At 41.0% G+C, this 21,694-nt stretch overlaps 1 protein-coding gene across 3 annotated transcripts in view; it reads right to left on the reverse strand.

The window, feature by feature from the left end:
* LOC129719559 (filamin-C) overlaps window positions 1–18,984 on the reverse strand; it is a 156,012-nt gene extending 137,028 nt beyond the window's left edge. Inside the window, exon 1 of one of the 3 annotated variants that reach the window (XM_055670953.1) lies at window positions 18,851–18,984. The gene's annotated coding sequence lies outside the window, so the exon portion shown is untranslated. Of the gene's footprint in view, window positions 1–17,874; window positions 18,270–18,850 lie in introns of those variants that run through there. The other 2 variants (XM_055670952.1, XM_055670954.1) reach the window with 2 other exon arrangements.
* Between the last annotated feature and the right edge of the window lie 2,710 nt (window positions 18,985–21,694).

Raw genomic sequence — 21,694 nt, forward strand, 5'->3', positions numbered from 1 at the left:
CAAGTTCATTACTATTGGCTTGTCAAAGCGGACTTTGTAACTTTGAGGCTATGAGTGCAGAGTTATTTGCACGGGAATTCTACTGTTAGAAAAAGAATATTCAAAAAGTATTTAAGGCAGTTGATGTTCCAGCATATCGAAGGACCTGCTTCAGATTTCATTAAATTTTTCTTACTTATCGTGCGTGGTCCTAAGTGTTACTATTTTCCTCCAATTTTCACTAAATAATAAAATATCAAATCAATTCATTTCTATCTGCTATATTTTGAAGTATTGAACTCTGAACTTGATTTTGGAACAAAACGGAACCAAAACAGAGTCAAAAAAGAATCGAAATGAAAACGGGATATAGGCCGCTCCTATTTTCGATTTCCAGCGTTCCAGCACTGATAATTAATGGACGTTTTAAAATCACTAGCCGTTAAAAAGCGGATGGAAACGACTGTCGAATGTCGAAGAACATCCCAATTAATGAACTTTCAGTGCCAGACCAAAATGTCTTGACACTCTTGACATTATCTGCAGCCGATCAAAAAAACGAACATACGGCTGACAACATCTCATAAATTGTACCCAACTTGTTTAATTCGATTTTCCAATCATTCGTCACGCATGATTTGCCATTAGGGTCGCGCTGTACATCCAGTAGTGGTAGCATATCTAGCTAACCTTTTCGCTATTCGGTGCAACTCTAATAGGTCGACGTTCGCGAAAGTAGATTGCGCAGATGGACGGCTGTCTGTCCGGGGCCGGATTGATAATTTCGATAGTGGTGACGGTTGGGTTGACCTGCGGTTGAAGTTTTACTGTTTCACTGTGGCAAACTTCGGAGTGTACTACGCAATATGGACTGCTGATGTGGTTATCTGTTGACATGATGACACGATGTGATGGTATGATGTGATTGAAAAGAGATAACCTCACTGGCTAAGTTTTAAACCTGTTTCGAATAGCATTCATACATATTCAACTGCTTTTTAGTTACAAAGCCCCGATTATAACGCTTCCTGCACTAAAGTTTAACCTTCTAGTGCCCAAGTAATTTTTCAGACTGACCTCGGTAAAATCACTATGAATCTTTATTATAATTTTTAAAGTATTTATTGAAGCTTTTTAGAGGGTAAACTGAAGCGTGTCTAAAGGCGGCACTGGGCACTAGTGAGTTGAAACACGTCCTCCCCATTTACAGTAGTCATTTATTGGTGTGAATCGTCAGTAGAAACATTGCTAACAAAAACCACGTGCATCAAGTCTTTACTTAATAAAAATATATTTATTTTATAAGAAAGCACATTCTGTTGAAGAACGACTTCAAGATTACTTACGGTGCACTTACACTGTAAACATTCGCAACAGTTTCAAACTATTCATTAAGTGTAAATACACAAATCATACAGTTATCATCCGGCTCAGTTTAAACTGGAGCTTTTTGCTCATAAATAAATGCTAAAAACCTACTTCTCCGCACCACTACAATATTCCTATCGTCTGATCGCCAGCCGAGAAAACCAAAGGAAACCTGCGCCGAAAACACTAATTTCATTGTAATTGACCTCCGTTTTATTACTTCCAATCATTCTTCTGAAGTTTTGATTCCCGACGCTCGTGCGCATAATTGACCTGAGCGATTTCATTATGGCTGCGCATTATCTAATTTTCGCTTCAACTCCAGTTGCATCGGTGCCGTACACTGACTCGGTGTATTGGGGACTACAAGTTGTTTCAGACTCCAACAAGCAACAACCTTTAGACACAGCATTTCCCCTGCTGAAGGGCTTGACACACTAGCAGTAAAGCAATCTTGGGCTAAATAATTATATGCAAGATGAAGTAATTACGAACCAATCAATGCGATTGGGCAAACTTTTCAACGCTATTGGATCGAATCTTGCTAAATTAGACGCTTTGCACCGCATATCACTTTACCCTGCTTGACCCACAGAAAGAGTTCGCAATCAAGCCTGAAAAACAACCTGAACAGGTTTGCTCAAGTACGAGCGTATTTTTTCTTTTGCCAACTGGATCGGATTCCTCCATACAACCATGCCGTACGAAAGTGAAACAAATTCGATTTCATCTACAATCTGCATCCCACGGTAGACATGCAAATACATCCACCCACTCACATCCGCGTACGGTGCCGTGAGCCGTGAGCCGGGCGTTGCTGATTTGGCCGTGCACAACGTACTTCGGTCCTCCGCAGTGCATTACACACGTCTACAGCGACATGGAATTCACGACATCAGTTTGCAAATCCGACCGGGTTTAGTTGGGTTGAAAGGTTAGGAAACGATTTTCCAGCCTCCGCTTCGCCACCTATGGGAAAAGGTGTCTGACAAACAAAATCAGCAAATAATGCTGAATACGTTCCAGTTGCGATGCCCAACCTCGAAGGTTTACGTACCGCGTTTTGATGACGCCATCGATCTGCAGCGGATGGAGACTTTAAAAGGGCAAACCAGGGGTCGTTTGCTTATTTCGAGATGCTCAATTGAATTTGTTGGCTTTTAAGGAATCGGAAACTCCCGTAGGATAAACTCATGTTAGGCTCAGTGGACGACAAAGGAATGAGGAGTAAAGTCATAATTTTCTGTAATTGAAATTGAGCATGTAGTAAATAAAAAAATAGAGAATGTTGATTTTTCATAATTGTAAACAATGTCTTCTTTCCAAACGAATTTAAGAGAACAATCAAAAGGCGTTCCAGGTGTAATCAGTAATAAATAAATTTTGCGCCACACCGTCAGAACCATAAAGCGTTAACTTCGGAAGCGGATAGGAAAATTCCGATTATCATTTCATTGTTGGCTGGTCATCAGCATTGAGTTGTCGCATTTCATTGTTCCAATCGTTCATCCGCTAGCTGCACAGACTTCCGAGATGCGATGGATGCATAGTCACAGAAAAACAGTGGGAAAAATAAAAATGCACACCGACAATTCTTTCGAATGTCGCCTACCGTAACGCTCATCCAGCGCAATGTATAAGCCTTGGCTGTGGTCGTGTGGTGATAAATTCTTCTCCCATTTCACAGCCCCAGAATGGTATGACGCAAATTAATCTTTGCTGCAACAACACCAACACTTTGTACCGTCTGAAACCATGATCTTTGACCACGGCCATGTCCTTGTATTTCATAAACCCATCATCCGCAAACCATGCATAAACTGATTCGCAAGTAAGCCGTCTGTGCCATTTTGAGAAACCTCCGGTAACGTAGGTACCAGGTTAATTGAATTAAGTTAATTTAATTGGAATGCAGTACTTAAAAATTTCCACACCCACTGTGGACTGTATATTCAAGCAGCCTTATACATACGACCCTAAAATGAGCCCACTTTTCGAAGATCCATTGTTATCACGCTCATGCTACTACTCCACAGCGCCAATACTCTGCTGTTCAATGGCACACAACTTCAATTGTTCCAGCTTGCCACGACCTAGACAAGTGGTAGAGGGTAAAATCCAACAGCCGGTATACGATAATATATCACAAAGACGAAATCATTTTATGAACAAAATTTTATTTATTTGCTTTTGATAATACCCCCTGCTCCTCACTACCCACTTATTGTTGTGCGATAACTGTGTCTGTGGGCCACGATGGGCTCGTGTGAGACCTTCACCGGGTACAGATAACACACTGGAGGGGAGATTATTGCCGGAGAAAAGAAAGAAAACAATGAAAAATGCCGACAGTACAAACAGCAGCATTTTGTACAAGACTTTGTTAGCAGCTCATTTATCAGCAAAATATGCATGCTTCAACTGGAGTTATAGTATTAAAATAAGTGCTAGTGGGAAAATAGCAAAACGAATGTGAGTGTGCGCCTTGACCGACAGAAGATCTGATGTTTTACATACTACTTTTTTTCTATGCCGAAAGATGTAAAACATAAAGTGGAGCGTTGCCTTGAATCACATAGGAATTGATAAATTTCAGTAAGTCACAACAATTTTTTGTCGTATGACAATACGTTTTCCTCTGTAAAAGTAAAATAATTATGCGATATTGAAAACACTGACAACATTGACGTTGATGTTTTGTCTATGATATTGAGTTTTGTGGGCAATTTATTGAAAAAAAATGAAAAGCTCAATGCGCATGTAAAATTCGTTTTTTCTGTTTCATTCGTCTCTTAATAAAATAGAAATATTATTTTTGCGCATTAGAATACGTTTTCTTTCCGCGTTGCTTTTTGCCTTTCTCCTAGAAAGGTACAGAAATCACTGGCAAAACCGAAGGTATAAAAGTGCTCTAAAGGGCCGATGACATATATCACACGAGTCGATTCGAAAAGCTGAGCATTTTCTGTATGTGTGTGTGTGTGCTTGAGTTTTTCTTTAAGGTGGTGGAAAATCGGCGAACAGACACCTGAGAAGAGAGCTCTCAGAGTGTGGGGATGAAACTAGGGGAGAGATGCTGGGGCAGTTATACTCTCCCAAACACCTAATGATCCCTGTCCTGACCAACCAAAACCCCTCCAGTCTCCAGCCCTGGTCTTCCCGGAACGACGGTTAAGTATTACGTCGGGGAGTGGCTTTTGTGCGTGATGCACCTTCTTCACTCTTATAACCTCCTAGCTAACTACCTGGAGATTGGTAGTTAGCTACCACTGGCGTGTTGGTGGTTGACCCGTCACACACGTTGCAGCTCCAGAACAATCTGGGAGGCGGACCTCTGGACTAGATTGTCCAGAGTAGAGCCAGGCCCGCTCACAGCCATCATGCTGCTCACACCCATCATATCGCTCCTCGGAGACCCCGCGTGTCCAAACCTGTGCAGATATTGTCTGAAGCAACCATGGACTGACAGGATCTGGAAGGTGGAAGCTCACTTCACCATGGCACCTTCCGACCCATCCGGATATCTCTGGTATAAGTCGTTGCGCCCATCTGCCCTTCGTGGAGTTAGACTATTCCCTTGGACCATTCCAGCTGCCAGCGGAGCATCGAGAATGACCTTATGGTACCTCGTATGCCCCTTGTGTCACGTTGGTTGAAACATTCTCTGTCCTCCTTGATGGCGATGCTGATATGCATCATGCCGGACAAGACACAAATTGCGTCATATGACACCGTACGATATGCACTCGCAAATCTCAGGCACATGAGCCTGTTGGACCTTTCCAGTTTACCGCGGTAACTGTTAGTACCTAGCGCTCTGGACCACACGGGCCCACCATACCTAAGAATGAACAAAACCACGCTGGCAGGAAGTCTTCGCCTGCTGCCATAAACCGCTGAGCTATTGGACATCATACGAGATAGTGCTTCAATAGCCGATGAGGCCCTTGTACAGGCATAGTCGACGTGACTCCCGAACGTGAGCTTGTCGTCCACCATAACCCCCAAGAGCTTCAGAGATCGCTTTGAGGTGACGGTGCAGTCTCCGACTCTGACCACCACCTGTTGCTCCGATTTACGGTTGTTCACAACCGTGACCTCCGTATTATGATGCGCAAGCTTCATTTTTCGGGAGCGTTCCGTCATACATGACATCCCACGACACCGGACCCAGGATAGAACCTTGCGGAACTCCTGCGGTGATTGGGACGCACTTCTGACCCTCCTCCGTGTTGTAAACAAGTACTCGATCTGGAAGTTATTTTCCTAAATCTTGTACAGCGACACCGGTACATGGATACTCCTGAGCGCGAGCGCTATGGAGTCCAAACTGGCGCTATCAAGCGTGACGATTGGGCAATAGCGTATTCCCTTTATCTTGTGCTGGAGTGCTACCTCCACCGTCTTGGTGACGGAGGAGATGGCATCCAGCGTGGACCTGCGTGGACCTGCGTAGACCTGGCAGTAAGACCAGTCTCTGTCGCTTCCACATGTCCCGAAAAAGACAGTTATCCAGGCACCTCTGCGTGACTGCCCTGAACAGCAGCCCTTTTTTATAGCCAGCCTGACTGCCAGGTTAGAGATACCATCAGGTCCCGGTGCCTCGCTCAACTTTAGGGATTTGGCATAACAATGCGTTCCTCATTCGTAACCCTTACCACCTCCTCAACCTCGACACGGCTGTCGTCGAGGATTGGATGTGCGGCAGGCTGGCCGACCATCCGTGGTCTATGTATGAGATACTGGAACGTCGGACGTGAGACTCGACCGTCGGTGGCCAAAGGTTTGGCTCGTGGCGCGGAAAGAGTTTCTCGATGATACGCTCCAGCATCGCTGGTGATTGCTCTGCATGCGCCAGCGCGCCTTTAGTCTTGCCTATTACGATCCTGTAGGCGTCACCCCACGGATTCATATTGGCACTCGCACATAGCCTATAGAAGCTGACCCTCTTGCTAGCCTATATCGCAGTCTTTGGCATCGATCTTGCAAAACCGAATGCTGCGCGGCGCTCTGTCCTCTCTACTTTGTTTCGCGCACGCTGTATCCTCCGTCTTGCATGGAGGCACGCACTACGGAGGTCGGCTATCGCCTTCGTCCACCAGTAAACCGGTGCATTCCATTTCTAGTATGGCGAGTCCTAGGCATGGTGGCGTCACACGCCCGCGATAGCATGAAAACTAGGCGGAGTCAGGCGGAGCCAACTGCCGCCTTCGCACTCTCTTCAAATTGCCTCTTCGAATACCTCGGCATCGAAATGCGATGCCTTTCTCCCGCGGACGGTCGGAGTGTTGGCTCTATCCGTCGCTTTCCGCCTCTCGTTGTTGTCTACACTATAGCAGACCAGCTGGTGGTTGCTTTTAGTGTAGCCGTCGTCAACCCTCCAATTCTTGATCAGTCCTGGGCTGGAGAACGTCACGTCAATGGTCGACTCCGAACCATTTCTGCTGTATATACTTTTGTTCCCAACATTGGCCAGATCTAGGTTGGCCTTTGCCAAAGCCTCCAACAAGATCTGACCCCTCTGGTTCGTGAAGCGACTTCCCCACGCAACAGCCTAAGCGTTGAAGTCACCCGCCACCACCAACGGCGTTAGGCCCGTTAGCTCCATGGATAACAGTTCGACCATCTGGGTGAACCTTTCGGTAGACCAACGTGGCGGAGCATAGCAACTGCGTTAGAACACTCCGTTCAACTTGGCAACTACGTACCCTTCTTCTGAGGTTGAAACGAACTCCTAAACCGGGAACTTGCTCGTCGTCCATATGGCCGCCATACTGGACTTATCGGCAACCCAGTTACTGTTTCCGGGAGGGATGGGGTAGGGGTCCGATATGATGGCGATGTCCGACAACGACCTAGTGGCTGCTTGGTATAGCAGCTGCTGGGCCGCGAAGCAATGATTTTGTTGCGTCACCCTTAAGCCCGTGGATTGGCAGCCGGTTTACCGGCTGGGCCTCCCATAAAGTATTTGGCGTCCCGTTTCCCCTTACGTACCATACACTTGGTAGACTCCTCACAGTCCTTTGCTTAATGGCCTGCACCTCCACATCGCCTGAACAACTGGTTCCTATCGAGCCCCTTTCACTCGGTCCCTCAAAGCACCGGAAGCAAATGTCCGGTTGCTGAAGTATGCTCAGAGGGCATACAGACCAACCGACCTTCAGTTTGCTTTCTTTCAGGGCCAGGTTAACGTCCTCCGACTCTAGTCGGAAAGTTGCTACCTGGGTCCCCGCCGGACCTTTGTGGAGGCGGATCGACTCCTTATCCATCTCCACCCTGCACTTTGCTTCGAGGTCTTGTGCAGTGTCGCACCCCTCGGTGATTTCGTTTAAACTGGAAAGTCACCTCTGAGTTGAGTGCCCGCACTTGCACCTCCTTCTCGGCTGCCGTTTTGTAGGTACCGTCAGCCGGGGTGAGATTGTGCCAGTAGAGGTGATATTGAGCAATTCAACCCGTGGCTTGTCAGTCATATCATCCGGTTCAGAAGACTAGTCTTTTTGCCTTTCTCCTAGAAAGGTATAGCAATCACTGGAAAAACCAAAGGTATAAAAGTGGTCCCAGTGGCCGAATGTCATATACCACTCGCCCCTTTCGACGAACTAAGCATTTTCTGTATGTATGTATGTATGTGTGTATGTGTGTGTGTGTATGTATGTGCAACTTTTTTTTCTCACTCACTTTTCTTAGAGATGGCTGGACCGATTTTCATGAATTTAATTGCCAATGAAAGGTCTAGTTGCGCCATAGGTTGCTATTGAATTTCATTGTAATCGGATTTTCAGTTTAGAGGTTATGTATCAAAATGTAAAAATCACGAAACATCAATATCTCAGAAACCACACAACCGATTTTAACAAAATTGGTTTCAAATGATCGGGCTGTCTCCAGAACCCTTAACTTTTGAATTTTGTAATGATTGAACATATAGTTCAAAGGTTATGTAAAGAAAAGTTATCCTGAGGTTGTTTAAACTCACTCATTTCTCTCAGAGATGGCTGAACCGATTTTCACAAAATTAGTGTCAAATGAAAGGTCTAGCTGCCCCATAGGTTGCTATTGAACTTCATTGCAATCGGATTGTAACTTTGTCCGTTGTTCATGAAAATGTGAAATCACATCATGAAAGTAAACATATTGACTTCCTCCTAACGATCACTGGCTAATTAAAAGGTAGAAAAGTGATCCAAATGGCCAAATGTCATATACTACTCGACTCAGTTAGACGAATCGAGCATTTTCTGCATATAAGCATGTATAGGTGTATATGTTTGTGTGTGGGTGTGTACGTGTCTATGTGCACCTTTTTTCGCACTCACTATTCTCAGAGATGGTCTGACCGAACAGATTTCAATGAAATTAATTGCAAATGAAAGGTCTAGTTGCCCTATAAGACCCTATTGAATTTTTTTGTAATCTGATTTCTAGTTTAGAGGTTATGTATCAAAGTGTAAAAATCACGAAACATCAATATCTCAGAAACCACACATCTGATTTGATTAAAATTAGTTTCAAATGAACGGGATACCTTAAAAACCCTTAACTTTTGAATTTTATGAAGATTGAACATGTGGTTCAGAAGTTATGGTAAGAAACGTGTTCTGGAGACTATTTAATCTCACTCATGTTTCTCAGAGATGGCTGGCCCGATTTTTATAAAATTAGTGTCATATGAATGGTCTTGTTGCCCCATAAGACCCTAATGATTTTTTTTTTACAAACGGATTATTACTTTTCCTGTTATGTTTAAAAATGAGAAATCCAGTTATGAAAAGAAACATATTCTGATGACTACTTGGGCTCACTCACTTTTCTCGGAGATGGTTGACCCGATTTCCACAGAATTAGCATCAAATGAAAGGTCTAGCTGCCTCATAACACCCTATTGAATTTTGCTGTAATCGGAATGTAACTTCGTCTGTAATGTATCGAAATGTAAAAATCACGAAACTTCATTATCTTAGAAACTACACAACAGATTTGAACAATATTGATATCAGATAAACGGGCTAGTTAAGGGTTAACTGATGAATTATGATTGAACACGTGGTTTCAAAGTTTGGCTGCCCCATACGTTACCTTTTTATTTGATTGTAATCAAACTTAAGCAAGCGTTATGTTTAATTTGTAAAACAACGAAAGTCTATTATCTCAAGTATTACACGACTTATTTGAACATAACTAGTGTCATACAAATGAGTCATCTCTCAAACTTACAAATGACAAACTTCATAACAATTTGATATGCTGTTTAAAAGTTTTAGAAAAAACAGAAATTCAAAGACTATTCAACACTTTACCTGCTTCGATCAATATATATGGCCTCAACATGATTTAAATGTGGTATCGTACTATTTGAACGTTCCCGGCATCGCTCGTGATTAAATTGTTCGAAATTAAGAGCCATTGCATTTATTTCGCTATTTCTTAAGTACTAACATTACGTCAAATTTCATATTTTATACTTTAATTACAACATCAATATTTTAGAACCCAGAGTGGATAAACATTCATTGGATTTAAGCATTCATGTAAATCTATTTTTACAAATAATAAGTTTGAATGAGAAAGGCTGAGTCTGACCGCTAGGTGGATTAATTTAGGTTTTGGCTAAGTATTCGAGAAAACTTATTCAAGAAAGATTGGTCTTGTAATCGCCTTGAGAGGGCCGACAAACAATGGGTTTGTATGGCACAATCTCACCCCGGCTTACGGTACCCTATTTGTTCTTGGTGTCCTTCCGGAGCTCAACTATCATCTTGCCAGTGCGAGATCGCGGATACTCCGCACGTCCGTCCCCCGATCCTAAAGCTGGGTTTTCCCCTCATCTTCTTCAAGACTCCTGAGTACTTGGGCCAATCCGTCTAGAGTATGAGGGCATCCCCCCTACTCCGCGCCTTTTTGCCCTTTTTAGTCTTCTAGACGCTCCGCCATCTTGGCGCATCACACCTTCCCGACGCTTCCTACCCTCTACAGTAGTCTAAGGCTTGCCCCCAGCCTCCACCTCAGCCGGTTTTCCGGTGAACCTTGAACCGGTGTGCTATCCCGCGGGAGTAGCACGACCAACCGTTTCTTGGTGTTTCCCGGGGGCCGCTTCTCCCAGAGACTGCCTCGTTCGCTTAGCGACCAGCCCCGTAGAGCAAACCGCCGCGAAGGAGGGGGCACACTGTGGTCCAGAAATGAAAAAAGGTGGTTAAAAGTCATTCTCTCGTAAACGTTACATTTTAGAGCAATACTGTCTTCGGGAAAGTTTTAGAGTAAAAAAGACCCTTCTTTGGACATTAACAGATCCGTGATGAATCACCCTACAAGTGAGATAATAAAAACATTTTCTATAAAAATCAATATTTTTTATCGCCGTTTTTGGCAAAGTTTTCCAAAATAACATAACAAAAAACTTTGCTAAAGACACTAGGTAGATATTTCTCAATCTTATGGAGCTATCTGATTATGTTCAATGATGTTTTAAAAAAAGGTTTTTGCCGTTAAAATTCATATTTTATACCACTATACCTCTGATATTCTCACTGAACTTTTAAAACAACATCAGAGCTTTATTTTTTATATGTTACAGTAAACTTTTATTTACGATAAAAAGGTTTCTATCAATTTTTCCTGCCGAAATATTAACTTTTGACAAGTTATTTTCGATTTTCTGCCGTTTCCCAACACATCCCACGGCAAGATTACCACCAATTGAATTGTTCATGTACTCTGCACACACGGCCGTTAAAATTTCTTGCAGAAATTTGCAGAAACTTATAAAATCATGGAACAAAGCAACTTTAACGTAACCCGTTGGAACAAAGCAACTTTAACGTAAGTTCCTTAATATCACGTTGATCAATAGCGGATATTTGTTGGAAAAAACATAGCAAGCTTTGCATTTTTACGTTGAATGAACTTACGTTAAAGTGGTTTTGTTCCATGATTTTATAAGTTTCTGAAAATTCCTGCAAGAAATTTTAACTGCCGTGTGTGTAGAGCACATGGACAATTCAATTGGTGCTAATCTTGCCGTGGGATGTGTTGGGAAACGGCAGAAAATCGAAAATTACTTGTCAGAAGTTAATTTTTTGTCAGGAAAAATTGATAGGAACCTTTTTATCGTAAATAAAAGTCTGCTGTAACATATAAAAAATAAAGATCTGATGTTGTTTTAAAAGTTCAGTGAGAATATTCGAGGTATAGTGGTATAAAATATGAATTTTAACGGCAAAAACCTTTTTTTAAAACATCATTGAACATAATCAGATAGCTCAGTAAGATTGAGAAATAGCTACCTAGTGTCTTCAGCAAAGTTTTTTTTTTTATGTTATTTTGAAAAACTTTGCCAAAGACGGCGATAAAAAATATTGATTTTTATAGAAAATGTCCTTATTATCTCACTTGTTGGAGGATTCATCACGTATCTGTTAATGTCCAATGAAGGGTCTTTTTTCACTCTAAAACTTTCCCGAAGACAGTATTGCTCTAAAATGTAACGTTTACGAGAAAATGACTTTTGACCACCTTTTTTCATTTCTGGACCCCAGTGGGGCATCTGTCGGCACCTCTTTGGATGCAGTCGCCCTCCTGGTCCTGGCCGCCTTCACTTGAGCTACGAGTTCTTCGTGCTCTTTTCTGGATTCATCAATGGTGCCCCGAAGCAGAAGGAGGCTCTGCTTAAGATCGCCGTCGATATTCCGCCTGTTCGCCGAGAACTCGATTATGGTGTCGAGTTGGTCGGACAACGCCGCCACTCTCGGTCGCGTGTCCATGCACCTTTCGACGCCCTTGACTAGCAAAGGACCGTCTACCGTTTTTCTACCAATAGTTTATTAAATTTTTCAAAGTCATCCATAAACCACATTTTTGTTTTATTATGTATTAGTAATATTTTTTGTAGAATAAAAACTGTAGAAAATTCCCTATGTAACTGGTCCAATTGACCCAAAATCGATTATTCAATTAGTGTAGCGTGTAGATAAAAATCCACATTACATTAGTATTGAGTCACGTTAATAATTCAAGAAATGAAATCCCTGCATTCGATGCTACACGATGGTTATGACAGAATGTATATTAATACCATTCTGACCGTTACTTAAAAAAGAGATCACTCCACCAAAACGGTAAATACCAGTTGATTTATTTTGCCATTTAATGAAAAAACTTTAATAACAATTCCGAAACGGAAATCCTAACAAGTATAGATTCTTAGATCTATTTCTATCTTTGCTCTATTTATAAAATTGACTGTGTGATTGAGGTTGCTGCACGATAGATTCGAAACTGGCAACTTCTATTCAATTGATCTAGTTTTTGAACTCTAGCATAAATCAAAGGTGTTACCTCCCCTCTCCCCCCCCTTCATGCGTTACGTAATTAGTGTACGACGCCTTTCTGTGGGGTCACAGAGCATCATTTCAAAATTCTCAAAAAGGTGGCTTCCTGCTGTAAGATGCAAGAAAACCCGTTGGTATTGACTGTTTCGATGGTTTAGTATCGAATTCTTAACACTGGCACGGTTGGAAAACAAAAGGTTGAACGAAAGAATCTTCAGAACAACCAACTGAAAATAAATGACATTTAAAGTTCCATGTGTGTGAGATACTATAATATATTCCTAAAAATATTCTTAAAATTGGGACTTACTCTATGTGTTGTTCAGTACCAAATACATAATGAATTTCAAAGAAAAGTTTCAATTATTTTGATTAGTTGTGCATAAAATATGGCAAAAATCCCCATACAGATCGTAACACCATTGACAACTTAATCCTTTCTGATCATTTTCTCTAAGCAGCAGCTGTGGCCACTGCTGCTCTGTCTACTGCGCTGGCGGCTGCCTACGAGGCCGTGTGGGAAGTGATGGCGGCAAAATGTTTCAGTTGATTTCATTCACTGTTTCGAAATTGGAGTCCACAAAACCTTCCTGCCATATCGGGCATGCATGCCACGGTTGGCGACTTCGTTACTCGAAATTTACAAGAAGCCAAGTGACGAACCTGCTCTCCCGTGCGGCGGCAATGCTTTGCTAGTTAGCCATTCACTATTCGCAAACAAAAGCGTACCGCGGGATGATAAAAGCGAAACTACTTTCCTTTTCGTACAAAAAAGCACACGAGAGCGATAATTGTTACAGTTTTGTTTTTGTACGTCCGATGTAACATACCGGCACGCTTTCTGCCTCAGTTTCGTGGCTTATCTCTGCGCGTATGTGTGCGCGACACCACCGACCGTGCGCAGAGTGACCACGCAGGAATTTTTAAATTGCTACCTTCTAGCTCAACCGTAAATACCAACGGGCTCCCACAGCATTCTGATTCAACGCGAAACGTGAATCGCGAGCGACTGTAGTTGTTACGGTCTACATATTGAATGTTAATATGTACTCGTGGGTATAGGTTATTGTGTGTGTGAGTTAGATGATGATCAAAAGTATAGTTTGGTTGAGGCAACCTACGATCAACTGTAGTAGCGGAATGTTATTGCACACAGGAAACATATGTTGTGTCCCGTGTCTCGAATGCCTACACGCTTACCTACTACTATTGCCCGAATTGATCAATCGCTCGGTCGTTTTATGATGACTACTGGGGCGAATTATTGTAGTGTGAAGGTGTTCACAATATCAACAATGAGAGAGCAGTGACGGATTAAAATATGCGCCGAGAATGGAATCGAGGTCAGTGTGGGAAGTGTTCACGAAATTGATGATAATTGATCGTTATCCGTAGCATATTTAATGATTAACTACAGTAGCCGAGGTGATTGAATTCTTATTTGATTGGTTGTTGAAGTTGAATTTTAAATTTGCATATATTTTTTGTTTATTCTCGCTTATTTTCCGTCGGTCTAGTTCCGCCACTGTTGTGGCCAATCACCGACGCCTAGGGAGGCGACTCCACACCCAGGACCCTAACTCACGACCCGTTTATCAACGGACCGGCGCCAACGGCTTTACTTCCTCATGCGATGGAAGGCGTGATCCCAGAGATTTTTCGCCTCAGAAAATCTGCCGGTGTCGGCTAGGATTGAATCTAGACCAGTTGGGTTGGTTGTTAGTGGATCACACCACCTCACAACCATCGACACCTATGTCGGCGGTGGGATTCGAGCCCAGGCGTCGAGCGTGGTTGGCGGAGACGTTACCAACCACACTAGGCCCCCGCTCAAATTTGCATATTTAATCACCTCCAGTTTATTTTCAATAACTACTATCATTTTAGCTCCAGACGACAAACGAAAAAAAAATAACAGACGAAAAACACCGGTCAAACAAGTTGCTCCGGTAGAGGTTGTTTCTTGCTCGTGAGGTAGATATTTAAACAATTGCGTAATATTTGCAGAATTGCATAATTGTGATGTTCCCGCTCTTTAAATACCTCTCGTTAAAAACGACTGCTGATATTAATTGTTTGGTGAGAAAGCCAAACCCGCAACAAGTCTCCGGTGTTGACGCGTCAAAGAGAAGCAGGAAAAAAAACTTAACACCGAGATTAATTGATATACTAAGTCACACTAATTTCGCTGGTCGAGTGTAAATACGCTCTTCATGGTGGATGTAGTTTGTTGATATCGAAGAGTGGCAGTTTTTTGGCTTATGCAAATTTCTGGTACTGTTACTACTGATGATGAAAGCTCATTTAATCTCGTTTAAGAGATTGTTCAACCAATTATGACCTGGACCTAGAACCAGAACGCGATTTCCACGACACAGGTTTATATTGTTCTAATCAAGAAAAAAAATGACGAAAAAAACTTGTACCGACTTTCCACAATTGAGTTTTTCACTATTGGTTTTACCGATCAGTGGGCCGATGTGTAATAAAAAAAATAATGAGAATAGTCCTGGAGAATATAATTTAATTGAAATTTGTTCTCTATGTGGTACAAAAGCTTCAAGACATTCAGAATAAACACGAACATTACATTTTTTACGGATGAATAGTGCGCGTTTGTGACAATGTCTGAATGTTGTACCTAACATTCCCAGCTATTATATACAGAAAACGAACAAAGAAAATGTAACAAAATTGTAAAGTTCTGTTCAAAAAGTCGAACACCTAGGCCAAAATGGATTAATCTAAATTCATAAAACATTATATAAGGTTAAATAAACAATAGTGAGCATGAAGAAATAATCAAAAGATATGCTACAGATTTAACATCGCATCAAAAAAAAAGTCAAGCTAAAACAAAGATACGCAAATACAAATACCTACCAAACATATATAATTCATTTTGGTAATGAGAAAAACTTTCTTTTTTAACTAAACCCCCTCACCAAAACGCCCACCTACTACACCATTTAATTTTCGAATTATATGGGGTACTAACTGACCCGGCAACCTTCGTCCCGCCTATTTTTGTGTTTAATTTAATAATTTTAAACATTCGACTTTTGGCTTTTGTACATCACCGCTATTCCAAAAATACCCGTATTGAGTGGTATTCAGTTATTTTCGTTGTTTTCCAGAAACTGAAAGTGGTCATCTTTGAATTCAAAATGGTAACCAGGCTTGGCTTCTATACATCATCATGCTTTGCAACCTAGACTGTCACAATCTTTCATAGAATTTTGACGGTTTAAGCATCATTCAAAGAATAATTCTTTCATTCAATTCATTCTTTCAACCATTTGCACTGCGAAAAAAACTGCCGTCACACCAAAGAGCAAATCAACGCTCATGCTAGAAGAGAGCGACAAACGATTTTTATCTGCTGAGATACCTGAGCGCACTGCGGTGAAATCTGAAATCTCTCTCTTGCGAGACAATAAACTATGGTGTACTTTCTCACACGTGTGGACATCACGCACAATAATTACACGGTAGAGCTATCTGCGGTGCGTTTCACAGTTGGTTTCTTGAGTATGGCAGAAGAGGAAAAGAGATTGGAAGAAAAAAAAATAGACAGCGTTGCTCGTGCCGCTTGTGCCGGTCGAATTCACTCTGGTGGAATTCGTTTTCGCAGTGTAGCTACACGAGGACTACATTTTTGCCCGGTAGGTTTTTTTTCTTGATAACGTGATTAGCATTTATTTTGATAAAAGAAGCTCGAGGTTTATGCGGAAAAATTGAGGAATCAAGTGAGTTTCAGAAGAATTGGAGGAAAAATTTTATTTTTGCACAAAGGATGAAAAAATACTTTTCTGCAATCGTCTACAGATGACAGCATCGCAGAACAACGACTTTGTGCATACTAAAGGGAAATCAGGAAGATCTGAAGTAAACATTTTGTACAGGACTAGACCCAAGACTGAACCTTAAGGCACATCTACTCTGACTGGCAATTTATCAGATTTTGAAAGTCAACGTACTGTGGTTTAAAACAGCAAAAATTCGAACCTAATTCCTTAGAGATTTTTGCATTGATTCTAGCTTAATGGAGCCTTCGAAAAAATTGTTCGTCTGAATGACCTGCATAATCTCAAAGTGTCAAAAGTTATTCGATGCTTTTATGTCAAAAGTAAGAAGCAAACTTTTTGTGTGAAGAGATTTAACAAAATAGAACAGAAGTTGAAGAACATTGAAAATTGTTGAACTTTGCTGCTAAAACAAAATTCCTATCTTCATTAGGTACAGAGTTATAGAGTTTTTCAAGTGGAAGTTAGTTGCATTTCACAAGATTGTTTGTCATAATCGTTAGGGCACACGTTTTCGCAAATAACGCACATCTCCAGGACTTTGTCTTACAAAGTTATAATATATTTTAGCAATAAGTGAACAAGTTAAGACAAGTGGAGGCATAATGGCAATACTTCTTCTCAAAACTTTGCTGAAGTACAAAATGGCTCCAATAACCTGGAAAAAATAAAAATATTGAAGTATGTTCTTGCTTTAACCACGTTTCTCCTATTATATTGAAATCTGTCATATTCTCTGGAAAATTGCAATTTTTCGTTAGCTCCTCGATAAAAGTTTCGTCGCTCGTGATGAGAGTTCCGCTCATACCACCAGAACTTTACTTTTTGTAGCCAATTGAAACGAAGAATTTCGTCATTATGAATAGAATTTTCAATGAAAACTGCTTCCAAAGTGCGGAGAATGACTGACTGATTTACCTTTAATAATGAGCATAGTTTCATGAAAGAACCTTATTTTCAACCCAAATAATCATATTTAAACTCGCATTCGTTATAACTCACAAGCTCAATTAGTAACCAAAAATTAGGAATAAAATATTTAGAATTCGAGATCAAATCAAATTACAAAAACCTAATCTGATATCATAGACGAATATATAAAAAAAACTTACAAGATTCGATAACAAAGCAGTAAAAATATACACACATACACAAGTCGAACTGAAACTTCTCAAAATAATAACGAAAGCGTTTTTGAACGGTAGGTAATCGAAATCTGAAAGCTCATTTAAGCAAATGTATTCGAATTTAAGTTCATTTACACAAATGATTAGGCCAATGCTATAGTTTTTATGCGTTGGGTTTGTTTCACTCGAATTGTAATTCTTAGATCCACTAAAAACAAAATGTTCTTCTCAAAATTAGTATCGACAACCAAACCAAATAGAGTCACTTACCTGGTAATTAAACCGAAAAACATATAGATACCCCATTTAACCACATCTTTCAATATTATTTATTATCAGATAAAGTCACATGTCACAACGCATTTCGATCGTTTATCATATATCACCACATATCAATCTATTAAAAACACTTATTTCATAACGTACGAATCGTAAGCAATCAACGGCTTTTAAAAAAGCAACATCATTTAAACCGTATTTCCGTCGCACATAGGCCTTACAAGACCGCTAATTATAAATTCGTGGCACATAGTTATGCTCTGGTTCGCCGCAATGTAAGCATTGCTTATTTGTAGAGCGGTGTTAATCATTTCACTCTGGCAGAAAGGTTCGTTGCCTGACGTCACGGCCAAATCTTACGCGCTGAAGTCACCGGCAACACCGCGCTCTCGAGTTAAGAGCCTGCTTTGCATAAACGCTAGAAATTCTTATTCTCCACTCGTTCCAAAAGTCGTTCCTATGTTTAATTCTTCCTCCACTGATTTAACGCACTGCGCGGAAGCACTATAGTGCACACTGGCTGACATTGTCGTACCACCTGGTCGAGCCAAATGGTTAGAAACATTTCATTTTTGCTTATTTCACATAAAGCCTGACCACTGGAAATAATTTCACCGAGCGCACAATCGTCGAAAAAGCAATCTACCAATCGGCGGGAAAGATCTGACAAGCGATTCCCATCTTTTTCACGATGGACACTTTTCCCTTTATTTTGCAAAAACCATCGCGGGGGAACATAAAACGAATGAGAGAAAAAACCATAGTCGCCACTTTACTGAAATCACTTCTTCGACTGCAATTTAGATGCAGTGTTCTGAGTCATCTTTCCATACAGATCCATACAGCCCTGACGCGGTGGGAGGAAGAGCCTGTTAAACCTGCGCCTTCCAAGCTCTTCGGTCACCCGCAAAACACAGTGTCTGCACTTCAGACCAATAGTTGGAAAGAGATGCCGCCAGCAACTCACCTGTAGCAGAAAAGCGAAATAAAACTCTTGTACACAAAACAGTAAAAAAACAACAGCGTTGAGCTTTATACACCAAACAAATCGACTGCCGCCCGAAAACAAAACACTTCGCGAACTACACTGTCCCGCTGTCAAACGCGAACTAAACGATTGTTGGATAAATTCCAACAAAGAAATAACGCGACTGGACTGAGCCGCGATGCGCACGACTACAAACGCGAATTCCGGCGACGACGCGACGGTATTGAGTGGTAGCTGCTCTTGACACTACCGCACCGATCCAAGTGCTGCATCGTTGACTCTCCCGAAAGCTCAGCCGCTGCACGACTCGTTGAGTCGCTATGGTGTGATGGCTAAATCTTCCAAACGTGTGACATTTAAGTTACAGTAAAGCAAAGCTTTTCTGCAGCTCTGAGACGACACTGTTTGGCGGCGATATGCGCTGTGGTAGGGTGGATGTAGGTAAGATTTATAAAAAATAAAATATCTAGGATGCTCAAGAAAACACAACTTATTGTGGGCACGGTACAAATTCTAAAGTGATTTTTTTTAATTGATGATACTATACAACTTTCCTCTTAATACACTATTATAAACATACGTTTATTGTTTGAAAATTTCTTAAAAATCCAACAGTTTTGACGGCAATCAAATTGGATAATGTATTATCCTAATATTGTATTTCGAATCACAACTCTCGGAAACCGGGAAGTAAGTAGTAAAGTGTTTTTCTATAAATGCCCTTGCACAATACTCAATCATCAAAAATCGCGATGAGTTAGGCAAGATTTCGTCCATAAAACCATCAAAAGGTACAAGGAGACATCCCCTTTAGAAGATCGTGGAAGATCCGGTAAGCCACCTTCTGCAAGGACACCACAAATCATTAAATTTATGAGGATCGTCGAAAATGGCAACGTTCAACTCAAAAATTTGCCACCATTGTAACGCCTACGAGAAGCGCGAAGCTTAGGACCTTCCCGAATCCTTTAAGAAAGAGAGGCTTGAGCGAAAATGATACTTTCACGGCACGCTGGTCACGAGTTGATTTCTTCCATTTGTCCTGGAGCAGCCACAAAATGCACAAAATGGACGATTGTGGGCAGCAGAAAAAGATGATATTTCAGAATCCCAAAGAAGTGTTTCTTGATTCCAGAGTGCAGCTTCAGTGATGGTTCACGGAGCATTTTGCGAGCGAGGTAAGCTTTTACTGGTTTTCATCGACAAAAACAAAGTCAATACTATTTATTGCAAAACGACAATTCGAAGAATTTTCTGGATAAAAAATAACGGTCACCCAGCCCCCAGATTCGAATCCAACGGACTTGTTTCTGGTACTGCATTATGCCGATGCTTATTGATTACAAGAACTTATTGCTGCTTATTGATTTCCAACTTGGAACAATTTCAAGCTGTTATCCAGAAAATCTGGGATGAAATAGCCATGGAATCCTTCAGCGCCGCCTGCGGCAACTTCGAAAAGCGTTAGAAGCTAGTGGAGAATAACTGAATGGGGTGGGGAGCAGGCTTGTCATTTCTCGCCACTACCTCACTGGAAAATATCTTTCACTGCAAAAACATTTGCTCTCACACTGGTACACGACTTGTTTAAAGAGAGCAGCGAATCATGTGTATCTGAGCAGTTTGCAAAAAAAAACACCGCGGTGGAATCTAAATATTTTTCCAGAGAGATTATGAAGTATTTTGGGGTTTCTCAGACAAAAGGACTTTGCGCACAATAACTACACAACAGAGTTCACAGCAGCATTTTTACTGTGTGTCCCTTGAGCATATATCAAACGAGAGAAGCATCTACGTAAGAAAGTAGGTTGCGTTGTTTGTTTTGCATCTCGAAACTAAAAAAAAAGGAATATATCTCAGCAGTTTGCACCGCGGCGTACTTCTGTGTATTGTCTTTAGAGTGATTCACCTCTCTTGCTTCGCTCAGCTGTGTGTATTAATTTGACTGCTAGCGACAGAACACAGCACAATGAAGAATAAAAAAGTGCAAAAAATTGCTACACACAGCAAAATAGGGCAGTCGATATTTTCAAGTATTGAGGGAAATAACAAGCCTGAGGAGGGATCTTGTTCCCAAACATATGCTGCAGACGATTACTATGAAATGTACTTTTAATGAAAAGCAAGGCTGATAAAAATCACTTCATTACCGGAATTCTGTGAAAATTACAGCCAATTTTTTCTAATTTTCACTTCCAATCAACGCAGTGCCTTTCAAACACATTATAATTTAATCCTTGAAACAAGCTATCACACTCCGATGAATTATTTCACACGCATCGTTCAAAGTCACGCAATGAAATTTTTCTGAAAATCCAAACAAATGCTATCCACCTTTTCATTGGTAACACGAAAATGACGTTATGAACGTGACGCTTGCTATCGGTATCATATCATAATGAAACGCTAAAAAAATTTTCGTGGCAGCATTTTTCTTTTTTTTTTTCTTCACTTATCATCTATTTGACACAGAAAAAATACAATTTTAAATTTAACGGTGCCAACTATATTTGATGACTTAAAAACTACAAGCAAATTTTTTATCCTCGCTGCCGACTAAGAGCTGAAATTAAGTTTAAAAACTTAAACCTAAAATCAAGATGGATTTTTTAATCAGTGTTTTGTTGTAACATTTTCCTTAACCATCAGTAGTCGCGTAATGCTACTGTACAGTACACAAACCGATTTTACAACATTACAATTCACACAAATAAACTCAGAAAAATGAATTTTAAGAAAATTTTAAGCAGTGAAAATTAAGCGAACACGCTTTCACTATGCCTGACGGATAGCTTGGCTATTATTTGTTCACGAATACTGACA

The sequence above is a fragment of the Wyeomyia smithii genome, chromosome 2, assembly GCF_029784165.1.
Source record: "Wyeomyia smithii strain HCP4-BCI-WySm-NY-G18 chromosome 2, ASM2978416v1, whole genome shotgun sequence".
In the NCBI taxonomy this organism is placed as follows: domain Eukaryota; kingdom Metazoa; phylum Arthropoda; class Insecta; order Diptera; family Culicidae; genus Wyeomyia; species Wyeomyia smithii.